This window comes from Arachis stenosperma, chromosome 9 (assembly GCF_014773155.1).
Source record: "Arachis stenosperma cultivar V10309 chromosome 9, arast.V10309.gnm1.PFL2, whole genome shotgun sequence".
In the NCBI taxonomy this organism is placed as follows: domain Eukaryota; kingdom Viridiplantae; phylum Streptophyta; class Magnoliopsida; order Fabales; family Fabaceae; genus Arachis; species Arachis stenosperma.
The window spans coordinates 1,871,450-1,881,227 of NC_080385.1; the positions used below are offsets into that span (position 1 = coordinate 1,871,450).

The 9,778-nt window shown below is 29.6% G+C and overlaps 1 long non-coding RNA gene across 2 annotated transcripts; it reads right to left on the reverse strand.

The window, feature by feature from the left end:
- Nucleotides 1-249: 249 nt before the first annotated feature.
- On the reverse strand, nt 250-3,985 carry LOC130951487 (uncharacterized). Of its 2 annotated transcripts, XR_009073988.1 has the most exons (8): nt 3,243-3,985; nt 3,135-3,170; nt 2,819-2,922; nt 2,180-2,334; nt 1,146-1,190; nt 895-987; nt 737-802; nt 250-646 (listed from the first exon to the last, which is right to left on the reverse strand). It is a non-coding gene; the product is annotated as an uncharacterized LOC130951487 (long non-coding RNA). The 2 variants fall into 2 exon arrangements; XR_009073987.1 differs by lacking the exon at nt 1,146-1,190.
- Nucleotides 3,986-9,778: the final 5,793 nt, after the last annotated feature.

The window sequence follows — 9,778 nt, forward strand, 5'->3', positions numbered from 1 at the left end:
CATACGAATTTTTCGTCTGTAATTACAGACGGATTTTCCAAACTTTGAATACAAACAAAAAATCTGTCTGTAAATCCACCAGTAAGGTAATTTTTTTTAGATTTTTTCTTTACAAAATACACCTTTTTTCATACAAAATAAATATAAATTTAATAAATAAATTTTTTTATCTAATTTATATTCGAATATTTATAATATTTCAAAAAATAAACAAATTTATTATATTATCGAACTAAAAGAAAAATACTATAATCAAGGAAGCCAATATAATTCAAAAAATAAACAAAATGTATTGATACATCAACTATAATAATAAATAACTATACATCAACAAAATGTGTTGATACATCAACTATAATTCAAAACATATACTCAGTATATTGTTCTTATAGCATCATATAAAGAGGAAGAAGAAGTTACATTAAATTAATTAATTATTTGACAAATGCATCCTTGCTGGGAGTTACATTATTTGTAACTCATTCTTGTATATTTTCTCAGCTTCAAATGGAGTAATGATGCTGTCATTTGGGAGAATATCATCATCCTTTTGATTTGCATGTACCCTTCTAAGAGCTGCTTCTGTCGCATATTGTGTAGCCAATGCACATTTCTTTTCATCTGTCAGTTTCTTGATTTTCAGATTCTGCATGGCAGTAGATTTAAAAACATGCATTTAGATATACTAAACATGATTTCAAATTCCATGAAATAACAGGACCAGACTATACATCACCTTTTGTTTGAGATGATCATCAGTAACTCCAAGCCTTTCCTCCAGTTTATTAACTTCATTTCTCAACTGGCAGACTCCAAAAGAATATGTTTTGTAATTATAATGCAACTGAAATACACAGAGACTAAAACTTAAATGCCAAAATTAGTTGATGATACCTTGAACATTATCACACTAGCTAGGATTGTAAGTGTTGTGAACATGACATAGTATATAGGAGAAACTACTGCAGTGTTGAAGGTGTCAAGAGCCTGAAATATTACAATTATGTTACATTAGTTAAGCATAGTTGATTTTAAATTGCGAAAATTGTGTCTAATTCTCAAAACAAATATGAAGTATGGCAATTATTCATGTTCCACTAAATAAAATTGAGACAACATTTTCAACAAGATATATGAATACAAACATTGATGTAAATAATGATAATTGATATTGAAATTCCAGGAGATCCCTACAAAAACAACACCATCCAAAAAATTTTAGTTATGCTTGCTGGCTACATATGGCTAATAAGTGAATTTTAATTGAAAAAAGAATGAAATTTGAATTAGAAAGCAACATCCAAACCTTAATCTTGTCAAGAGGTACTAAATGAAAGAGTGTTTTGCCTCGGATTAAGACAAACAAATTCATTCCCAGAATTTTGACAAGACGTGAAAATAAAGTAGTAATACAACATCCCAGATTTCACAGTAATTATAATTCGAACTACTAAATACTAAAGGTAACCATTATTTATTGATTAAATGTGCTGATAACCATTATGTCTACATTAAATAGAGAGACAATCCATCAAAAGTAGACATCACAGGAATTAAGTTTTAGAAAAATTAGATACAAAAAATCAGAGAGAATATGACGGAACAGCCACTAAGTTCATTAATCAAATTCTACTTGTCCTTAAAGCAAGAACTAGAATAATGTCAAGGGCATTATCATTAAATTGGTCTTTCTACTTAAGTCTAACAATTCATTCATTAAACAAGAGAGTTTAGTATGCAAACTTGACTAACCAAAAATAATAAAACTAACCAGAAATTTGGTTAAAGCATTTCATCGAACATGTTGAGTGCTACTAAAACTAAAAAGAAAAGAGAATTTAATTAACTAGGAAAATCAAATTTGAAATGCACCAAACCCTCAATTACAAAAATTGAACAAAATTGAACCAGAAATCGAAAGGGCAAATGAAGAATTGAAAATCGCACAACTGTATTGATTGAATTGTTAGTAAAATTAAAATGAGATCAGAGAACCAAGGAGAGAAAAAGAATCTACGTACCCTTACAATATGTGATAAGTGATAGGTGAATATGACCATTTATCCCAGAATATAACAACCCTAACCTTTAATTTCAGTCTTTGAAGAAAATCAAAATATTATCAAATCAAATAGCTAAGGGATGAGGAAGAAAATGAAGAATATAAAGAACCTTATACCTTAAAATGAAGAAATTGGAAGAAGGAGCCTTGTCAGAAAAAGGTTCTACCAACACGCTTCCCGATGATGAAGGGCGCAGCTAGCTTGAGGAGTAATTTCAATCGCAGCAACTCAACGTGAAGAAAGGACAGAGCAAGTTTCAGTCGCAGCAACTCTGAAAAATATTTGGCGTTTGGATCACTTATGTATACTTTGGGCCTTTGAAGGGAAAAACTAAAAGAAACCTGCGACGGTTGTCACCAAATTCTAATAACCGTATCTATCTTTTAAAATGGAAACGGTTTGAAGCAACCGTCGTTAGTTTAGCGCAGCTAACTTGTTTATTTGGCGTAGTGACAGCCAAACCACTAATCTTTTTTGTACCGAAAAAGGGGCTCCTGATAGGAGAGTAGCACCTATCCTAGCCATTAACTGTAGGCTAGAAAACTAACCAGAAGCCTTCGAACAACATAACCAATAATAAAATAAGTGCCTCGACTAAAGCTATGACCGTGATAATTAAAGCACGTAAAGGCAAGATTTAACTAATTGAAGTACACATCACAGATTCTCAACTCATGCTGAAAATAGAATGTTTTAGTTTCACCTAGGAGCAAGCCATATAAACAATAAGATGAAAAGGAATTCGAAAAACCAACCTTGATTGGGTATTTAACTTCCCCCTAGCATTGGTCATCTTACAGCTTGCACTACCTCTACAACCTGTGTAAATAACCATGCAGCCAGAGGTTTGTCCTGAGACCTGCCAAATCATATAAGCCAACAAAACTAATCAGCATTTGCAATCTTTGCATGAAATGCATACCTCTTGTACCAAACAGAAAATAAAAACCTAAACCAAACAGATCCAAAAAGTGAAAATCAAATTCATTTGCAGTATATATACCAAAAACAAAAACACCTTCGAAAAGAAAAAAGGAAATAAATCATGTTCCTTATTAATTTGAAACCAACCTTAACGTGGTAGTGACATTATACTTGGGCAGCATCCTGCCACCAAAATAACCAGGTCAGTAACCAATTTCTATTTGACAAATCCATAGAATCAATCAGTGCACTAACCTGATATCTTTCATGAAAAGCTGTTTGGGCTTTTCCACCAAACTTGATATCATCCCGGAGTATCTGCTCCTCACTCCTCAGCCAAGTAGGTCATAAACAAAGTTAATTTTATTTTCTATTAATATTTAAGCTGAAAAGAAGGTCATAAAACAGAAGGAGAAAAAAAAGGAACCTTCCAATATTCTATCTTAACATATCACCTAACTACTTCTACAACTTCCAAATCACAGAAGAGAGAATAATACTGCAATAAATAATCCTAATAATACAATTTCTGCATAGATAAATCTATTTGCTGCAATAAGTGATTAAGAGAAGCCACAATCTAGAAGTTCAATTCAATTCTATATTTATAAGAGTTCAATGAATTTCACTGTATTGCTAGAACACTGATTAATGAAGAATGTGCAATTCTAGGGTTCCAAAAATAATTAACCAAACAGAATAAACAAACATGCATACAATATGAGAGGAAATAGATTAAACCAGTGTTACAATGGTGAAACTGAAAAAGTTTCAGAAAGCCTCATCAAGCTATATATATAAAATTGAAATCCAAGTGTTTCGCACATTGTATAAGAACGAAAAATACTAAGATGAATGATTGAAAGCAATGCATTTATCTACACACAAAAAAAATCACAAATAGAGTAGAATCGTGGAACAAGCTCAGAACAGGTGATCGAATTCCTAAGCTGGAAATTAGAAAAATTTAAACAGAAGAAAGAGAATGGAAAGGGCAAAATCACCATCTGTTTCGAGATACCAGCATGTGATAGGAACTGAAACAGGAACAAGAAGCTCAATCAGCATCAACAACAACAAGAAGATAGAAACTGCGAGGAAAAATTGATAAAACTAAAATTGGTACAGAAAAATTGAACCCTAAGCAACAGCAAGGAGAGGGCTCGTGCGACGCAAGGGATGATAGAGAGAGATCGTGCGACACAAGCGGTGGCGGCAGCGGCGGAAGAAGACGAAAACTCAGAGGAACGATCAAACAATGGCAGCAGAGGTGGCGGCGAAGGAGGAGGAACGGAAGAGAGCGTGACGGAGAAGATCCATTGGAAGGGGTGTGACGGAGAAGATCCCTTGGAAGGGGTGTGACGGAGCTTCGGTGTGACTGAACCAAAGCTAAGATGCACCGCTGATGGAGGATATGGAAGGGATGAGCGTAGAGATTTGTAATCGTGATTGAATGGCAGAGTTTTTTGGTCACAACCCTTATTTTAATATTTTTTGATGGAAAATTTTAAATTACAGACGGAAAAATCCGGAAAAATCCGTCTGTAATAATTTAATAAAATGCTATATTTTTGTAACCATTCCACGGAAAAAAATTAATTTTTTTGACAGAATTATAGACGGATTCTTTTTTCTGTCTGTAATTTATGCTAATTTATTTTTTTATTTTCCGACAAAAAAATTCCTCTGAAATTCCGTCTGTATTTCAGTGGGATAAAATCCGTCGGAAATATCCGTCTGTAATAACTAATTTTCTAGTAGTGAATGAAAAAAATTAATTTATGTTAACATTATAAAAAAGTTGTCAGAACTGTCAAATTTAGCGATGAATAAATTTGACGGTATAAATTTTGTCGGTAATTATTTAGCGATAGATTTTTTTGTCCGCCGCTAATTACCGACGAATTTAACAGTAGATATAAAATAAAAATCTGTAATCGGTGAAATTTGACGGTAATATATTATTTATTAATAATTAAATTAATAACTGCTAGCAAATTTAACTGACGATAAATTTAAATTTTAATATATAATTTTAAAGATTTAAATTCAATAATAATTAAACTAATAAAATTTAAAATTTTACAATTTATTATAATAATTTTTTTAAAACTTTTAATTTAAAGTTCACAAATAAATAAAATAAAATAAAATAAAATATAATTTGGAAGAGACGCATGCATCAAGCATTTGGTTTATGACTTTATGTGTAACCATGGTAGACATAGAATAATAGAATTATTGTCTCTCCTTTAAACCAAAGCAAGAGACGACAAATGGGTTCTATCATAATATGCTGGCTGTTGCATTAGCTAGTGGATATGACTTATTTACTTTTTCTTCACATTATGTTCAAACAGATCAACAATTAATTCGATTCGAATTAAAATTTTATTTAAAAAATTATTATTAGCTAATAAATTATCACAAATATATAACCGAATAAATTGATTATTCGACTAATTTAAGTTAGTTATGATTTACTTTCTTAATTATTACATGTCAACCATAAAATAAATAGCTTTATTAAATTTTGAGTTTTATATATAAATAATAATGAACTTTGAATTTAACTAGGAAATCAATTTTTTCTGGTAATATCAGCTAATTTTTTAAATTATAAGTTCTAATAAATATAAAATTTTAAATTCTAAAATTTAACTCTAAATTTTAAAAAATAAAGGTTAAAAAATAATTTTATAATAAAAAATTAGTTAATATTAACTACTTAAAAATTAATTTTTTTATAATTTTTGTAAATAATTTTATTTTTAAAACCGTCAATGTTCGTTATTTTTGTTTATTTTAAGAAAAACTTATATTTTTGTATTGTAAAATAAAAATATTATTTATACATTAAAATTAGTCACTACATATTTATATATAAATATATGTGTTATTTAATTTATTTTTAGTATATATTTATATTAATAATTTCTTTTAATGATTGATTTTAGGGTACATTTAATATAATTGTTACGACATTATAGGTAGTCTTTAGAAAATGAATTATGTTAAGGAGACAATGAAAAATTTTGACAATGTATAAAATGGATTTTAAATTTGGCCCAATATAAAGGAGGAAAAAAAACTTCAAACAGTTATTTCAAAAAATTAATCATCCAAATCCTAATTTACTAATAGAATTTATCCAAACATCTTCTCCCCCAATCGTCTGCTACCCCATCCTCATCACTCATTCCACCTCTCCGGCATTAGAAGCTCTCTCACTGGCCATCAAACAATCATCCATGTAGTTATTAAAATAATCATCCGACTACCTAGTGAAATGACTATTTAGCATTTGTTAATTGTATATACTTAAATTGAATCAAACAAAATAACCATCTAATTAACAATTAAAATAACCATCTACATACGTAATAAATTGAACATCTAGCATCTAAATTCGTCAGTCTTCAACCCGCTCGAAGCGAAGTATAGCGACAGCAACAATCCGTACACGAAATCTTCAATTTTCTGTATCAGCCTCTCCACGAAATCCCCTCCATTCGAAATCATCAATCCGAACATGAATGCGCCGAAGATCGAGTAGATCTCGATCAGGTCCGTCACGAATCCCAATACCATCAATCCGGCGAGAGTTAAGCAGATATACACCTCGTCCATCGTATCGTGCTCCGGCGAGCACCGTCATACCACCAGCTTCATCGCCGGTCGAATAACCGTTATCATTAAGATGACAAACACCAAGATGGAGAGGAGAACCCACACGGACACCAGGAAAATTTTGTGGTTGCCAATGCCTTCGGCCTTTCCGGTGAGTGCTACGGCGAGGGAGAGGAGGATACAGGCCGCGACATCATTGGAGGCGGTGGTGGCCATGTTGGTATTGGACTGCGCGACGGACGCAACGTGCGCAAAGGAGTGTCTTCGTCGGACATTCTTAGACAGCTGGGCGGCGTCGGTTACATTTTGGGCGGCGGACGGTGGTGATTTTCGCAGCGTCAATTCGGAGAGAGTGGAAGAGACTACCAGAAAGAAAAAAATGCAACACGTTCTTCATACGCATAAAATAGAGTAATACATAACTTCTCCAAGACCAAATCTTTATTTTTTCTAAATTTAAAATTCAAAATTATTAACTTATTATAATTTCAATTTATCTTTATTATACACATTATACACTAAAATTATTGTCTTCTCATACATTCTATTAAAAAATTAATCTCCCAATGAGGTTAGTAAATAGTAATTATATTAATAAGAGAGAAAATTTATTCTAGAAGCATTAAATTACAATAACGGAATATTGCTAATTTGTGTTGGTTAAGTCAATTTGTTTATATTGCCCAAAGTCTACAAACGAGATCTGAAAGATGTGATTATCGGGAGGAACTCAAAAGCAACGACGCGTTTGGAACATTATTTTTATTTTCTTGTAACAAAAAATCTCTTTTTCTTTCAAATTTACTTTTTGGCAAGATGACCCAAAAATGGAAAATAGGAAGGATAATTTTTGGCTAATTTTTTTTATATTGGTTAAATATATGTGTAATATATTGATATTGAAAGATTATGTGTTTTTTTTTATATAGTGTTTTATTCAAATTGGACGGTACGATTTGTTTGAAGAAAAAAATAAACTACAAATCAGAGGGTCCAATTTGCTTAAAGAAAAAAATAAACACCAAATCAAAAAATCCGATTTGTATTTTATATTTTTTTAATTTGTTAAAATGAAAATCGGACGGTCCGATTTTAACATTAAATTTTTTTTTTATTTTCAAAATTACAAATCGGACCGTTCGATTAGAATTTTTAACTTTTTTTATTTTTTCCAAAACTCAAAACGGAGGGTCCATTTTCTGTTGACACCATATATATGAAAAATATCTCTTTTCTGCACAGTGTTGTATTATTATATTCTTTTTTCTATATCAAAAATAAAAAGCGCACAATTTTTTTAATGGACATGATGCAGGGTTTGACTTAGAAGTCTTGTGCAAAGACCTCATTGTAATAAAGTAAAAATTTATGGTGAGGCCATTATATATATATAATAAAAAAATTAATAATAATAAAAAATGCATTCCAGTTTTACTATTATCATTTATCAGATCAAAGTCTTACAAAATTGTCCTCCTCTCTCTCTATATATATATAGATTCACCCTTCATTTAATTACATAATAAAGACACATCAAAAGCAACTACCTATGTTCCTTCTTCGAATTTTCTTGATTCTTTCGATATCCAAGATATTTTGCCAAAAAACAAGTTTTAATTAAATTGGAGGGAAGCACATATATACATGATAAAGTTAAAGCATTAATAAAACAATATACTAAGATTTTGCCTTACGAAAGGAATCACAAACTGAAAGCCAATATTTAATTAATTTTGTAGTATAGCTAGATCCTTGCATGTAAGTACGAAAAGAAATTAATATAAAATATAAGTAGTATATGTATATAATATTGGAAGATTTGGCGGATGAAAACACACGTGAACATGAAGACTGGACGGTGCATGTAGACATACAACCTTTTTTTCTTAATAAATTTTGTATGATTGAAATTGTCAGCTTGTTCTCGTAAACAAATTTTAAAAGTCATTTTTTTAATCGTTATATCATTTAATTTTTATAAAATTTTTTATTATAGTACTATAAAATAATTAAATTATTTGTTTATTACATATTTAATTATTCTATTATGTTAAGTTTAATTATTTTAATAATTAATTATTTAATTAAAAATATGTAAATTAATATGTATATGCAAACAAAGATAAAATCTTGTGTAAGGAAAGAGAGGCAATGTCCCTCTTAATTTTTTTGTAACAAATTATGTATAAATTTTTATTTAACTATTTTTTTATAAAATTAATTTTTAGTCTTTTTCCAAAACAAAGAATGATTCAATCTTAGTTGTTCTTGCAAATTCGATCATATATTAATTAAATAAAAGAATAAAAATATATATATGATTTTTTTATTATTCAATGATTATTCATTATTAATATGTTTGGATTTTAATTAATGAGTTTAGTTTTAATGTATTTGGTGTTTAACATAATTGGATTATTTCTATTGATGTTACATGTTTATTGTATTTGTTGAATTTTTAAGATAAAAATTTAGTTTTTTTTTATGAATTTCAAAGTCATCGAGTACTTAATTACCTGAACCGAATCAATCCATTCTTAATCGATTTGGTTTGATTTGGGTACATGTACAAAAAGACACAAATTCAAACCAAACCGAACCAATTATATTTTGATCGATTCGATTTTAATTTTACCATAAACCCAAACCAAATCGACTCGTGCCCACCTTATTTTCACTAGACTTGTACTGAAAATAAATAAATAAAGAACAAATATTAACTTACTAGACTTTTACTCAAAAAAACTCTTATCTATACGAAGTATAGCAAACTTGTTAATATTTTCCCTCTCAATTATTGTCCTTCCAACCAAATACTAAAAGCATTACTACCTTCTTTCCAATTTTCTTGTCTCTTATCTCCTTCCTTTCAAACCAACAATAGATAAAGGGTTGCCTGGGAGGCTGGGACCTGATGAGGATAAGCAAGGCAAATTAAATGAGCAGTACTCTAGCTCAATTATTTGTGAATAATCCCTACGATAATATTAGGAAAAAACAATTTAAAATTAAATTAAATTTAATATTTATAATTTAATGTACATAATATTTATACATTTATTATATCTAATATTATTAATTTATTAGAATAATAATTAATAAATATAAAATAAAAAATTAAAGTTGTGTTTCGATACGTTAAAGTTGTGTTTTGATATTAT